At 39.2% G+C, this 16713-nt stretch overlaps 1 protein-coding gene across 1 annotated transcript in view; it reads left to right on the top strand.

Moving 5' to 3' along the window:
- The window catches only part of LOC135209698 (protein inscuteable homolog), a 481335-nt gene that overhangs the window by 450008 nt on the left and 14614 nt on the right, over positions 1–16713 (top strand). The window lies entirely within an intron of this gene.

Raw genomic sequence — 16713 nt, 5'->3', positions numbered from 1 at the left:
CTTTCCATTAAGGTTTTATTACTGTTGATAGACTTAACGGTTTTGAAGCGAGGGAGATGAGACGCAGATGATTGTAAGAAATGGATGCTGTACAGACGATCCCCAGCCTTGCATGTCCATAAACATATGGAGGACGTGAAGCAGAGACCTCATCTAAAGATGTCAATCACTGATGATCAAGAGTATGTAATAATATCTGATAGTAGATATAAAACACAAATCCAAAAAAACAATTGAAGATGGATATTTTTTAGATAAATATGCAGTGAACAACGACATTTTCATGCAAATACGTTTTTGTCCTGACAAGCAACAAACAGAAGACAATGGGCGTATTGATAATAAACGCTCTTCTGATACATCTAAATTGACCTAACGCACGACTGTACTGTCAGGCTATAACGGCGATTTTCCGTACCTATGTTATAGCAAAGAAAGAATAAGATGATCCATGTTTCCTTTTTTTACCAGAGTGTCTTTGTGCCTAATAGTGGTCAATTTTCTTTTGTTAACTTTTTGTCGTAGTAACGACGCCGCTTTATCTCATCAGTAAATTAAATTTGAATATATTCGTCTAAAGTTACTCGATTATCAGTCGTTAAGCGGGGTTCAGTTTCTTGGACACAGACCCTGCTTACTCTCCTTACTTGTTTATTGATAATATTCAAATCCCCTTTAGTAGTGCAGACCACATGAGGCAACTGTTGATAGTATTGCTAAGAAAGTGTTGTCAGTGATAAAAATTTTGACAGTATATCATCCACAAATAGGTACAGGTATAAGCAACGAAGAATGTGTGATCAAAAATAAAATAAGAGAAGCACATGAAAATTGAAGAGTAATTCACGCACTGAATTATTCAACTTTCTTTTCCGTTACTTTCAGAAAATGTAATATTAGGGGAGGGAATATTACCAAAAGGTTAATCTGTCCATAAGCGCCTAATCTTGCTGCAGGGAGTGGTTAATGAACTGAGATACAAACTAGATCTTAAGAGATCAAATGCACGCCTTTAAAACAATCAATTTTCTCTTTTGAGTTTTATTTCATTTCATTTATAAAGCCTTGTATTTTCTGCGCTAGTCAATGGAGGTGGGTTCTTAGAGATTGGTTCTTTCGTATAAATTGAAATCACTGGTGAGCTTTATTCTCTTGAGTGCGCTAGAATGTAGCCAGTTGAACGACTGACTGAGAGGAGCTTAATAATTAGGAATGTCGTAGTGGTGCAGTAGCAAAGAACGGAGCAGACGAGTTCAAATTTTAATGACCACTGGGGGCTTTGAAGACGCTCGCAGAGGTATCCGTTGCTGCCGATCTTCAAGCACTTCCAGAAAGCCTTCTCTGAAAAAAACATGAAGACCAGGGAAGACTCAACTATTCCCAGATTGGCTTAAATACCCTTTTTCACTGGTCGTCTCGATATTATACGAAGATTTTTATTCGTCTACCGAGAACTGCGTTCCAGAGTGCTAAAATAAAATTAGCTTTCTAAGCTGTCTGTGCGATTTGGACACGGCGCTTGCGAGGTCTCATGTAGTACAATGTAGCACAGTTAAATTAAAGCGGTTTGTTTTTTTCTCGGACTTGAAATGGAAACTCTCAGCTACTCTCTTGAGTGTGCAGTGATTCTCTCAGGCCACAGAAGGCATTGTCAAAAAAGTTAAAAAAAGTTTCAACAGACTGAATATTTAATCATAACCCTATTTACAGTTATTTTATTATCATGGATTCATGTTCATTAATAAGAAGTTTTTTTTTTTTTTTTTTTTTTGTTGCTCTATCACAGTTCTCCAATTCGACTGGGTGGTATTTATACGTGTTCTGAAGGTTTCCGGGTGCATTCCTGCGCCCTCCTTAGGTAAGTCCATCAGCTTTTCTTACTATGTGTGCCGTTTCTAGGATCACCAACTCTTCTGCATGAGTCCTGGAGCTACTTCATCCTCTAGATTCCTTTTCAGATCTTGGGATCGTGCCTAGTGCGCCTATGATATGGGTACGATTTCCACTGGCATATCCCATATCCTTCTTATTCTATTTTCAGATCTTGATACTTGATCCATTTTTTCCCACCTTCTTTCTCTTCAACTCTGGTGTCCCATGGTATTGCGACATCAATGAGTGATACTTTCTTCTTGACTTTGTCAATCAATGTCACGTCTGGTATGTTTGCCACGTTATCACCCTATCCGTTCTGATACCATAGTCCCAGAGGATCTTTGCGTGATCATTTTCTATCACTCCCTCAGGTTGGTGCTCGTACCACTTATTACTGCAAGGTAGCTGGTGTTTCTTGCACAGGCTCCAGTGGAGGGCTTTTGCCACTGAATCATGCCTCTTTTTGTACTGGTTCTGTGCAAGTGCCGGGCATTCGCTTGCTATGTGGTTTATGGTTTCATTTTTCGTATTGCACTTCCTACATATGGGAGAGATGTTATTTCCGTCTATCGTTCTTTGAACATATCTGGTTCTTAGGGCCTGATCTTGTGCCGCTGTTTATCATTCCTTCAGTTTCCTTCTTTAGCTCTCCCCTCTGTAGCCATTGCCATGTGTCATCGCTGGCTAGTTCTTTAGACTGTCTCATGTATTGTCCGTGCATTGGTTTGATGTGCCAAGTCCTCTGTTCTTGTCTGTCATGGCTGTCTCTGTATATTTCTGGGTTCTTCGTCTACTTTTATTAGTCCTTCTTCCCTTGCACACTTTAGCCACTCGTCTTCACTGGTTTTCAGATATTGCCCCAGTGCTCTGTTCTCGATGTTGACGCAGTCCCTCTATACTTATTTAGTCCTACTCCTCCTTCCTTTCGTGTTATGTATAGTCTGTCCGCATTTGCTCTTGGGTGTAGTGCTTTGTGTATTGTCATATGTTTCCTGGTTTTCTGATCTATGCTGCGGAGTTCTGCCTTCGTCCATTCCACTATTCCTGCGCTGTATCTGATTACTGGCACTGCCCATGTGTTTATGGCTTATCATATTTCCGGCGTGAGTTTTGACTTGAGTATCGCCTTGAGTCTCTGCATATATTCTTTCCTGATCGTGTCTTTCATCTCTTGGTGTTTTATATCCCCTCCTTCCATTATTCCCAGGTATTTGTATCCTGTCTCATCTATGTGTTTGATGTTGCTCCCATCTGGTAGCTTTATCCCTTCAGTTCTCGTTACTTTGCCTTTTTGTATGTTGACTAAGGCGCATTTTTCTATTCCAAACTCCATCCTGATGTCCCCAGATACAATCCTTACAGTCTGGATTAGGGTATCTATTTCCTTGATGCTCTTATCATACAGCTTGATGTCGTCCATGAACATCAGATGGTTGATTCTGTTGCCTCTTTTCTTGAGTTGGTACCCCGGCATCCATCTTCTGTAGTACTTTTTTTTGTCATGGAGGGAATCATGGCTACTACGAAGAGTAGTGGGGACAGTGAGTCGCCCTGGAAGATCCCTCTCCTGATATTAACCTCTGCTAGTCTTATTCCAGAGCTTGTAAGTATTGTATTCCAATTGCGCATTGTATTTTTGAGGAAGCTGATGGTGTTTTCCTCTGCCCCATATATTATCAGGCATTCTATTAGCCATGTGTGTGGTATCATGTCGAAGGCTTTCTTATAGTCTATCCATGCCATGCTTAGGTTGGTTTTCCTTCTCCTACTGTTCTTCATTACCATTTTGTCTATCAGGAGCTGGTCTTTTGTGCCCCTACACTTCCTTCTGCAGCCTTTCTGTTGGTTGGGGATGGTGTTTGTCTCCTCTAGGTAGTTGTATAGCCTTTCACTGATGATGCCTGTCAGTAACTTCCACATTATTGGTAGGCAGGTGATAGGCCTGTAGTTAATGGCTATATTTCCCTTACTCTTATTATTATTATTATTATTATTATTATTATTATTATTATTATTATTATTATTATTATTATCGAAACTGCTGTTCGGCAGTTTCAATCTTAGATGTAGGGATATTTTGATAATCTTTGTAGTTTTGTGTAGGTTCTCTCATAATTGTAATTGTGTATTAAGATAGCCATTTGCATTAATTTACTCACCTGTCATTTTCTGGATAATAGCCTAATACTGCACGCATGCTAACGCCCACTGGAGATCCAGGATTCCAGTTTAGAGGTGCCCTTGTTTGCGGCTTGTGACAGTCGAAGTTTCAAGTTAACCTTTTCTTCATACAAGTCATTAGTCTCGAATGAAGGTTTGTGCTGTGCGTACCCGGCCCGCTGCTGTCAACTGCCTTTCTGAGTTTCTTCGAGGAACGTAGCTCTTGATATTCCAATTCTCCAACTCCTCGGTAATGTCAGTTATACGTTGTATCAATATTGCTCTGTTCAAAATTTATAGCTCTTAGTAAAATTTGAAGTGTTATGAGCGACCGCATAGTAGATAATTGGGATACGTGTACTTAATCTCCATTTGAATGCACTTTGTGTTACACGGGGGGTTTGCTTTTTCTACTTATAAATTCTCCAAACGAACTTAAAGGTTTGCCAGAAAGAATTCTGATTAAAGCAGGGGCGGGTGATTATGGCTGTATCATATCCACACTTTGCATTATTAAATTTCATAAAGTTTTCCTCATTGTTGTTTGATAGAGGCCTCGGCTTTAATTTTTAAGAGTGTTTGTATTTGAGTATTTAGGTTCCATTTATGACTAGTGGTCGTCATGATTTCGCCAATCGTAGGTTTCATAAAATACCACTAGTCTGTACCATTCTATGTTCTTTGATTGCTATCAATTAACGTTCAAAAATAAAGTATTCTCTTCGCCTCTTCTGTAGGAATCTGTCTCCTACAATTTTGGTGATAATCGGTAATGTCCGTTCTTGTGTGAGATATATAATTCAAGTACACTAGGGGACAGGACCGTGTTAAGAAAGAAGGGCAATATATCCATTTCTAAGAAATTGAAATTGACTCATAATCCCCTGCCAGTAGCCCGTTTGCACTTTTTTTATCCTTAATCCCTTCGCCCACGTGCTACTGCGATATATAACCTGCGATATATAACCTGTAACTGTTACTGCCCTCTGTAATTTCAGGCTGAAAACCGTTTGCAGGAGGTATGAATAATTATAGAATCGAGTGAAATCGAGAGGCATGGCGATAACGCGTAGTTTGGATTTGGTTGACGCAAACTGAATTGTTAATAAGCGAGTTCCGGAATCTTTCTGAAAGTTGACATTCTGATAAAAACCGACCTTGGTTCTGGCAGAACGAAAGATTATATAAGACAAACAAACAAAAAACATAATTTAAGAAGGAATATGATGTCAGAGAGAGAGGGAGAGAGAGAGAGAGAGAATTCAAAGAATATGATTGGCAAAGAGGTGGGGGTAAAAAGGAAGAGAGAGAATATCAGTAAAAATATAGTCTCAGATAAATCTCAATCTACTCCTGTGTAAACTTCGGTCGACAGTAGGACCTGGGAGAGGATGTGCGGCTAGCCATTTGTTAGTTTTAGGAACCACTGGCTTGAATTCCTATGAAATAGTAAAGGAAATTCGAGATTTCTTGTTTTTGTTGTTGGTGTTATGACTACTGCTGCTGCTGTTGATGCTTTGGTGCTGTCGTTGCTCCTGAAGATGCGGTCGTAACAATGAAGAGTTCTTGTTTGAGGGGCATAAGTGTCCAAAGATGTTATTAAACTGCAGAAGAGCTATTGGCAAGGGATTGGTTATTGTCGCAATTTAAATTGTCTTTTCCCTTAAATAAAATCTGTGTAAAGAGCAGATGGAACATCCCTATTATCTGTTAATATGATCGTGAATATATTCATTTTATATAGATAGAATCAGTGATGAAATCGAAATAATAGATATTTAAGACAAGTTGACTTTCATGTGGGAGAAAACGAGGTCTTCGCTTGTTTTCTGTTTCTAACAAGATTGGCCTCCTGATCACTGTCACATTTTTCACTCCACTTTCTTCCGTACACCAACAATCCCTCCATATTAAGAAAGCTATGGTACCCAAGAGTTCCTGACCGACGACTTTTTATACCTTCTCCTTTATTCTCATAGCAATTGGAGACAATATCAGGCTTACTCTATTACATCTCGTCGTATAAACTTTTGATCTGCCCCCGATAGAACGTTTATAAGACTTCCTTCTAGCCACCACTGCTTCTGTTGAATATATCTTTGGAGTCTGTGAACAACGGAAGTATAACCTTTCCCTCGCTAAGGGAAGAAATGATTTTGGTATGGCTTCCCCGTGAAAATAATTTCTGCTCCCTAGCTCTTAATCTTTCCTAGTATTACTATCCGAATGCTTTTCTACCCCTATGACTGAGTCACTCGTAAATGTCTGGTCTTTTCTCTGTTAGAAACTCGGGAGAATTTGTTATTTTTGCCATATCCAAGGCATTTGATCGAGTTGGGTTTAAGACAGTCAGAATCTTTGCTTATTGCCTCACCAATTCTCTTTTTACCCTCTTTTTATCTAACCACTACTAGTATGTGTGATGGTGCAACTTCTGTTATCTTCTCCATCTCTAGTGTTGTTTCTCTGGGTTGTGTTCTTGCGCCTTCTCGTTTCTTCTAGAATAGGTAACACCAGTTCACCTTTCCGTTTTTGTGCCTCTGCCTGTTTTTAAGCCCGTGATGCCGTGAATGCTGTACCATTACCTCCAAGCCCCTATTCTGTCATTCTTAATCTCAAATTGTTCTCTCATCGCTATTCTTCATCTTGGATGGCACAGTTAGATGACACTCTTGCAATATAGCACCAAGTTTTGAAACGTAATTGCTTCCATTTTCCTTCGATTAACGGATCCCTCCCAGATAGTGACACCCCCAAGGGTCTTCGGGGTTAGCTATCTAGGACTAATAATATTTCCTGGGTGGTATTATCTGTATGATATTTGAAGTCTTTTGTTTATGTATTTACGGTCATCTTCAACGTGTTTGTACTAAACACTTAGCAAAGGTGGATACATAGCCGGTTAAAATTCTTGGGAGTCACTATCTAAGGAAGATCTTGGTACCCTTCCCTCCTATAAAATACGTGTCAATATCCTCCTCTTAGGGCAGGCCCCGTCCTTCCCTTACCATCCTTGATTCTAGCTTTCTTACGACCTGGGCAAGAGAATGGCACTATATGTCCCAGTGGCCTTACGTCATTCTGTCAATTTATAATAGTGTACCTGGCCAGAGTGAAATTCCGTTCCTCCTGGAAGACTTGCGTCTGGTCGAGAGCCCTGAAGAACTGACGAAATGTCAGACTCCACGAGGAGTCAATTTCTTCATTCAAACACAAACATTTAATCCACTGTGTAATCTGGGCCACCGCCGGTCACAAACTATTACGAAGATGCTATTTCTGCTCCGCTACATATTTGGTGACCTTGACGTCTTTGGCGCTGTTAAAAAGAGCCACATTTATCCTTTTCTCTCCCCCATTCTCCTGATTGGGCAAAAAGGTGATAATACCCCTCGGTAATTACTATTCAGCTTCGGTTAACCACATATTTGAGGATACTTTTCATACCAACTTTAACTTTTTGTCCTCGTTTTGAACCTATTCCCTTCTTCCTTCCCTACATATTCATCATGCCCATAATATCTCTCTCTCTCTCTCTCTCTCTCTCTCTCTCTCTCTCTCTCTCTCTCTCTCTCTCTCTCTCTCTCTCTCTAAATGTGAGGGCCATGGCTCCTTGTTACCTACGGAGGGCTTGATTGCAGTCTCTTATTACTTATGATTATTTAAGACCGATTGTTGAACGGGCTATTTGAACAGAATGAAGTGGGCTACTGAATTCAGTTTATTCTGAAGTATATAGATTTTTTTGACGTGGTAGCATTGGGTAAGTTTTTTGGGTTAGTGTATATGTTTGAACAGTATCGGTTGACGGTGATAATCTCGCGTCTATGAGCACGCATGAAAACGGTTTTTAAGTGCTGGAAGACATTGAAATAAGTTTTTAACCTTTTAATACTTTTTAAATTAGTAAGGAACTTACTTTTGAAAACAATGATATCCTTAATTGATAATGAAAAAAAATTAGGATAACGTTAAACACTTGAAAGTTCCTAATTAAGAGGCATTGTTAACCTTTTCCTCTAAGAGTGATAGAATGGCAGTGGATAGTTTAATCTAGACGGCTGTGTGGTAGTACGAGCCCTAGCCCGAAGGTGGCCTGGCTTTGTGGATAGGCGTTGAGAGACTAAGACCTGGTGTGAACCTGCTCGGTCCAGCCAACCAGGAAGTAATATGAAAGTAATACGAAAAGTTAGTGATGATTGATAGATGTAGCTGAATTATGCCACCAAGAAGAAAGCCTCGCCCAGCCGAGCTGATTTGGTGTTACGATCCAAAGGGCATGATTCTTTGGACTGTCTTGTTCATGGGTCAAGGTTGGAATCTGTTAGTATCGTTGACAGGCACAGTAGGTCGTGTACAGGTCAAGGTCGGCTCTAGTAAATCGGGATTGTGAGTGCCTTGTCTCTACTAGGGGTGCCATGGGCTGTATCAGATATAATTCCTTTGCTATTTTTTTTATCTATGCTCTTGTTAAATACCATTATTTACCAACACACGCGCTACTTGGTCGAGTTTTCTGTGGGCAGAATGTCTTAGAGTGGCAGCGAACGAGTTTCTAGGACAGAATGTGCTGGTTTAGGACACTCCAATCGCCCCTTGAGGCAGACGGCTGTTTCAGTCTTGCTTGACCATTGGGACTAAGGCTTGAGTAATGGAATTGAACATTTTAATTTTTCACCTTAATTCTGTTATTACAAAAAATTAAATATTTTATGAGGCAATATAATTTGTACAAAGTTTTTAGTCCTTAAAAATTTCTCTCTCTCTCTCTCTCTCTCCCTCTCTCTCTCTCTCTCTCATCAAGAGTGAATATCTAAAGTTAGTTAATGGTTTACTGACTCATGCCATGTTTCATCGTAAGACTTTCTGATTATAATGTACGTAATTTCAGAAAGAAAATTGCAATTTGATTAAAGTTGTTTTAAACTGAGAATTAGTATTGACGTAGTCTTCGTGCTTTTTCTGAATATCTGAAATTCCCGTTTTCCCTTCAACTTTTTTTTTAATAAGGGAGGTCTTCTTTTCCTTCGTTTTCTTCCGTTTTCGTTGACATTTTCGCAATTTCTCATTTTCTAGCATTTTCTCAATAGGTAATTCACCATGCTAATATGCACTTGATATCAGTTAGTTATGATTTTGACTTATTTATAAAAAACCGTTGTTCATTTTTGCAACATTGCTCGTGGGAATGAGTAAGAGTGTCATGACCGCATTCTTATGAGACACGGTTGGGGTATTGCCTCTACTTAAGGACTTTTTTTTCTCTCCTCTCTCTCTCTCTCCTTACGAAGGAGTACAGTTACCAACAGGCCAATACCGGTTCTTTGGAATTCGCCAAACAAACCCTCTAAAGGTAATTTTAATTTGTTAGCCTGATTGTTAGCAATGTAGTAAAATTTTAAATTAACGGAATCCTTCCCGAGTTTGCTCTATTAACTAATTAGAACCTTTCAGAATATCTACCTTGGGATAATTTGCTAAAATGAAATTTTAAACAATGGCCTTATTTCGTTGATAAATGCCATTTAGGGGGATATGAAATAAAGTCTAATTTTTACTATTTACACAGACATTAAATGAAAACATTTTTCATTGTTTCACCGTAACACAAAAAGTCTTATGATGAAAAAATGAACAACCCTGAGAAGGGCTAGCCCGAGGTGTCAGGGCTAACGGTTCCCATCAATCTTTACGAATGAGATTGCTAGCCCGCACGCCCGGCCCCTCTTACCATATTACTTCCATTTACTGTACCTCCTTTCTTATTCTTTCTTCATCTTACTTTCCACCCTCTCATAGCGATTGATTCATAGTGAAACTGCTTTGAGGTTTTCCTCCTGCTACACCTTTCAAACCTTTCTACTGTCAGTTTCCATTTCAGCGCTGGATGGCCTCATAGGTCCCAGTGCTTGGCCTTTGGCCTGAATTTTAAAGTCAACTCAACTCAACTCTTACCCATATTGCGGCCCACTGCTAGCGAATAACCACCAGATACACAATTCTCCGTTTGGGAAGCACAATATCATTTACCGGAATTTGCAATGAGATTTCCGGTCCTAAGTGAAGCGAATATCGTAACCTCTAAGTATGAATGTGTATGAAAGGTCTAACTGACTAAGGACAAAGAAGGCAAGTGTTCGTGAAGTTTCCAATCTCTACTGGAGAGATCTCTGCAGAAAGAATTGGCTGGAAGAGTATTCAGTCATGTCTTTATAAGCAAGGTCATATTATAAGGGCTGGAAGAGAATCATGTCTGTATAAGCAATGTCTTGTTATAAGGTCTGTAAGAATTTTGAGTCACGTCTTTATAAGCAAGGTTAGATGTAAGGGCTGGGAGAAAATCATGTCTGTATAAGCAAAGTCTTGTTATAAGGGCTGGAAGAGTAGTTAATCTTGTCTATATAAGCAAGGTCATGTATAAGGGCTGGAAGACAATCATGTCTGTATAAGCAAGGTCTTGTCATAAGGGCTGGAAGAGAATCGTGTCTGTATAAGCAAAGTCTTGTGACAAGGGCTGGAAGAGAATCATGTTTGTATAAGCAAGGTCTTGTTAGAAGGGCTGGAAGAGAATCATGTCTGTATGAAGCAGTCTTGTTATATGGGCTGGAAGAGAATCATGTCTGTATAAGCAAAGTCTTGTTATAAGGGCTGAAAGAGATTCGTGTCTGTATAAGCAAGGTCATGTTATAAGGGCTAGAAGAGAATCTTGTCTGTATAAACTAGGTCATGTTATAAAGGCTGGAGTAGTTAATGATGTCCTCATAAGTAAGGTCTTTTTATAAGGGCTGGAAGAATTTTGAATCATGTCTTGGTAAGCAAGGTCCTGTCATAAGGGCTGGAAGAGTATTTAATTATGTCTGTTTAGGCAAGGTCCCATTCAGAGGGCATGGAGCTTTGCCGTTCAGTCCAATGGACACCGATTATTTTTAAGTGGTTTATTGTAGCCAACGATTAATCGTTGTAACAGTTATTGGTTATTATTTCTTTTGACAAAAACAAAGCTTTTACAGGATTCTTTATGGAAGTTGTCTGCGTGTTTTTTTTTTTTTTGGCAGGTTCTTGAATTTGTTTTGCAAATTATAACCTTAAACTTGGCATGATGAACCGTGAAATACTTGATAAGTATGGTTAGAGATAGGGACAATGTCACCCCTTGTTATGGTGTCTCAATTACGTCTTATTTTCATTGGGCTGCGATAGTTTCGAGTGATTCAGAATTTTATATATATATATATATATATATATATATATATATATATATATATATATATATATTATATATATATATATATGTTTATGCATATGTATATATATGTTATATATTATATTATATATATAATATATATATATATATATATATATATATTATATATATATATATATATATATATTTTTTATTAATAATGTGCAAAATTATATCCATTTAAGACTGCACTTGTCTACTGATGCCTATTCCAGCAATCCTACTCTCTCTAACTACACATCTTTTTTGTTTATCTTTTTAATATATTTCTGTTTTGTCGAGTCCGCCAGTATCATATCTTTCGACATTATGGTGTTTATAAGAGATAAAAATGCGAATTTTAATTTTTACGCCGAAGGCACGTATGTCCTTCTCGCAGGGGACATACGTCATGGTCTGTCTCACTAAGAGTGAAAATTATTACCGTCATATTTTTTCTCTTCTCCTCTCCTTCTTTTTCTTTTCTTTTCCTAATCAGGATAATTCTATCCTTGATTCGATGTTGCAAACATTACCGAGAATTCGTTAACGTTGTTGGTGTTTGGAGACACTTTTGCAGCCATTAAACGAGAGACGAGCGCTTGGTTATAAGGTGCTTTTGAAAAGCACGACGCTGCGTCTTTGGATATAATTTGATATGTCCAGCCTGTTTTGTCCTTGGGAAGGAGACATTGTGTATTGATGTATCATAGTTTCTTTCCTCTATATGCATTTAAAGGTAAGTTTTCTGTAGAAATCTCTCTCTCTCTCTCTCTCTCTCTCTCTCTCTCTCTCTCTCTCTCTCTCTTCAGGGTGCAGTGGCCTATCTCTCTAATCTTCAGATATTGTTCTGGCCGCTTCTCAGAGAGAGAGAGAGAGAGAGAGAGAGAGAGAGAGAGAGAGAGAGAGAGAGAAACTACTTTTCAGTCGGCCTTGTAACGTCCTTTAAATTACCTCTTTCACACACACCCGCCATAGTCTCTCTCTCTCTCTCTCTCTCTCTCTCTCTCTCTCTCTCTCTCTCTCAGGGGCGTTCTTTCTCGCCACTGCTAAGCTCTGGAATTCTCTTCCTCAACCTCTTGCAACTACAAAGAAACTGATCTGTCTCCTCTTTCGAAGTTGATCATCATAATTTTTCTCTCTAGTTTTTATATTCTTCGAGCCTGGGCTAGACAGATTGTGGGTCCCCTCGTCCTTGTATTTAAAAGTAGATATATTCTTTTTATCATTGTATCCCGTAGGGGGCTAGTGCCGTCATTGCACCGTGCGGTACACTGTAGTCATTACATAAGATTCTTTGCAACGTGCCTTCGACCCCTAGCTGCAACCATTTTCGTTCCTTTTACTGCACCACCTTCCATATTCTCTTTCTTCCACCTTACTTTCCACCCTCTCCTAATAATAGATTCATAGTGAAGCTGCGATGCTTTCCTCCTGTTACACCTTTCAAACTTTTTACTGTCAATTTCAGCTACCTCACTAAATGAATTCATAGGTCCCAGTGCTTGGCCTTTGACTTAAATTCTATATTCAATTCACTTCATTTATCATTGCAAATTACTACGTACGACGTATACAGTCGCAGTTTTATTTGTAGCAAATATTATGACCCAAGTCCATCCTCTTATTACATTATTTATTTAGATAGTTTGGTCTTGGATCTGAAGTTTATCGAGAAAGACAACTATATTCATTACCGTCGGTGACTTGAGAGGAAGGGAGTGCCCAAATGTATCAACAGGAGAAGCCTCCCAAATACCAAATATGACGTCGAGGCTAAATGTGGACAGAACCATTTATGGATAAACAATGGTGCTTGTTGTCCCGAACAAGAACTACTCAAGATGTCTCGGAGAGAAAATTGTTCCGCCTCTGCATTTTCTTGAAATAAACAACATTTGACAAGAGAGAGAGAGAGAGAGAGAGAGAGAGAGAGAGAGAGAGAGAGAGAGAGAGAGAGAGAGATATGACTGGATATAATGAATTTTACTAACGGCCGTCAAACTACTATGGTTAAAAAAAGTGGTTTCAGATCAAAGATCCCCCCACCTCTCTCTCTCTCTCTCTCTCTCTCTCTCTCTCTCTCTCTCTCTTCTCTCTCTCTCTCTCTCTCTCTCTCTCTGTGATAGAGACAAATCTGTCCCGATGATTATGCAAAGAAAATAGTTTAAACGCTTGTTTTGGAGCTCTTTAGGAAATTAACAGTATCTGTAGGTCTTGTTTATATTTTTTTCGTCGCACAAGACTATTCCCGTAGGGGAATAGTGCTGTCAGTGCACCTCATTCAGTGCAATGTAGGCATTACTCAAGGTTCTTGGCAGCGTGCCTTCGGCCCCTAGCTGCAACTACTTTCATTCCTTTTACTGTACTTCCGTTCATATTCTCTTTCTTCCATCTTACTGTCCACCCTCTCCTAACAATGGTTTTATAGTGCAACTGCGAGGTTTTCCTCTTGTAACACCTTTCAAACCTTTTACTGTCAATTTCCGTTTCAGCGATGAATGGCCTTTGTTTCCCCAGTGTTTGGCATAATGCCAAAAATCAATATAAATAAAAAAATCTAAATCAAAACGATTGAAACTGCAAAAGCAAAATGAATAATGTATTACTTAGTCATTGCGGGGTATCTCTCTACTCTTCATTTTCAAAGGCGTTTATTGTAAGATCGCATATGAATTATAAATATTTAATTGATTGGTTTTTTTATAAAGGCTAATCCAGGAATGGTTCTTTCCTAGATAGTGACCCCCAAGGGGTTTTCGGTGGTCGTCGGGGGTCGTTATGTAGGACTAATATTTTTGGGGGTTATTATCTACGATATTTACAGTCTTTTGTTGTTTTTACGGTCATCCCCAACGGGCGTGTACTGGAGTATATCTTAGTTTAACCAGACCACTGAGCTGATTAACAGTTCTCTTAGGGCTGGCCCGAAGGAATAATTTTTTTTTACGTGGCCAGGAACCAATTGGTTACCTAGCAACGGGACCTACACCTTAGTGTGGGATCCGAACCACATTATATCGAGAAATTAATTTCCAATCACCAGAAACAAATTCCTCTGACTCCACGTTGGCAGAGCGTGGAATCGAACTCGAGACTACGGAATCGGTAGGCGAGCACGTAAACCATTCGTCCAACGAGGAACGACGGTCGTCTACTAAACGTCGCAAAGGTGGATACATACCGGGTTAAAACCCTCGGGGTCACTACCTATGGAAGACCCCTCAGGAATCTTTGGACTTTGAACTCAACACAGATCTCATTATTTCCAAAAGTTGATATTCATTCCCTTGATGATACTGACATCGTCTTTTATAAGATTAGACTCCTGCCGCTACCTTAGTCGGCATCTCGAGTGAAGATTGGTTAGTTCCGCTTAAATCAAATGGCCTCGTTAGTTTTAACTACCATATCTTGGATAGATGCTCATGTCATTGTTGGTTGAGATTGCTTCGACCTGTAGCTTTTTGCTGAAAAACACAGTCTCTGCGAAATTCAGTATGTTGATTAATCTTGTAGGGGCAGGGCTAGTGCCGCCAGTGCACCTCACTGGATGCACTGTAGGCATTACTAAAGGTTTTATGCAGCTTCCCTCCAGCCCCTAGCTGCAACCCTTTTCATTCCTTTTACTGTACCTATATTCATATTATCTTTCTTCCATCTTGCTATCCACCCTCTCCTAACAATATAAGAAGTCGCTTTACTCCAGAGCTGCCAGAAGGTTGTTTGAACAGGCGACTGGAATTGTTAGAAATAAGATGACAGAAACGACAGAGAATATGAGATAGAATTTATGCTAAAGGCCAAGCGCTGGGACCTATGAGGTCATTCAGCGCCGAAAGGTTTGAAAGGTGTAACAGGAAAACCTCTCAATTGCACTTTGGAACAGTTTGCTAGGAGCAGGTGGAAAGCCAGATGGAAGAAAGGGAACATGAATGGAGTTACAGGAAAGAAATGACAAAAGGACATCCTTAGTGAGTAATGAAGGGTAAACTTCAGGGACGTGTGATAGAGAGGACTTGCACTACAGTACCAAGGCAGTAAGAGATAGGAGCGCTATATTGAAGGAATGAGCGAAACAATAGATGGCGAAATGACCAGTAGAACGCACCACAGATTAGCTGCTGAGATGTTGCAGTATTGATATGCAAAGACTTCGATAAATAGAAAGAAAGCGTTGGTAATAGCAACCAAAGACAGATGTAAGAACGCAACAAAAATTAAGGGCAGACTGATAATATATTAGATAATGCAGTTACCTATAGAAAAAGACGCAATATTATATCAGAGTAGTGCAGTTACCTATAAAAAAAACTTATTTTATTAAGAGTAGTGCAGTTACCTATAGAAATAGAAAAAGACGCAATATTGTAGTAGTGCAGTTACCTATAGAAAAACACAATATTATATTAAGAGTAGTGCAGTTACCTATAAGAAAAACACAATATTATATCAAGAGTAGTGCAGTTACCTATAGAAAAGGACGCAACATTATATTATAGTGCAGTTACCTGTAGACAAAAAGGCTTCAGAGGTGAATGGGCTGAGGTAGACGAAAAGTCTGGATTCCATCGGCAGTTCCAGCAGCATGCCGAGTTAAATTAAGTTAATGGGACAAGCAGACGGGCTGTAAATGAAAGTCTTCGAAAGAGAGTGGCATAAACCCTAAACGAATACCCAGCAAAAGTGACACAGTCTTGTCCTCCGATTTCCACGTGGGTCCCTGGTGGTGTAAGCATCCCATTCATTATTTCCTGGTAGAAGCAGCAGCAGCATCAGGCTGTGATAGGGATCTTTGATTTAGGTGTGCATGAAAGCGTAGGTGTGTTGGTGGTATTCATTAGCTCAGGAGCACGTACGTTCTACCGACAGTTTTTATCGCACGACAAAACTGACTCCACAGCGTGGTTTACAACCTGTCTCGTGGTTTGAGATTTAAAGATTTTCTTTTTTTTTAGCTCTGCTTGCAAACCCAACGGTTTTTAAAGCACGGGCTACTGTTAAATATTCTCTCTCTCTCTCTCTCCCTCTGTGTGTGTGTGTGTGTGTGTGTGTGTAACTTCTACAAGTATTAACTTAAGGGTCTCATTCTAGATTGTTAAAACTATTTTTTTTTTATAATAATCCGGGGCTCCTTGCTTGCGAACAACTCTTTATTTGCACAATAAGTAAATTTCATAAATTCGGAAAGTTAGGCGTTTGTTCTTTAACAATAAACTTGGGATATAGTTATCATAGTCATGAACTTTGTTTGAAAAAAAAAGGTTTGACAAAATAAAAAAAAAAAAGTAAAAAAAGAAATATGTACGAAAGAGAAGTGAAGGTAGAGAGGTCTTAAAAGAGATTTCATCCCTTTCCTAAGCCCACTTTTCCCAGTAGATCAAAGTCACATCGTCTGTTGCTTTGATGAATGAATTCGTTTTGTCTTGATTATAGCCATAGCCGAGGGAACTATT

This window comes from Macrobrachium nipponense, chromosome 38, assembly GCF_015104395.2.
Source record: "Macrobrachium nipponense isolate FS-2020 chromosome 38, ASM1510439v2, whole genome shotgun sequence".
NCBI classification, from domain to species: domain Eukaryota; kingdom Metazoa; phylum Arthropoda; class Malacostraca; order Decapoda; family Palaemonidae; genus Macrobrachium; species Macrobrachium nipponense.
This window is presented reverse-complemented; position numbering and strand designations above follow the sequence as displayed.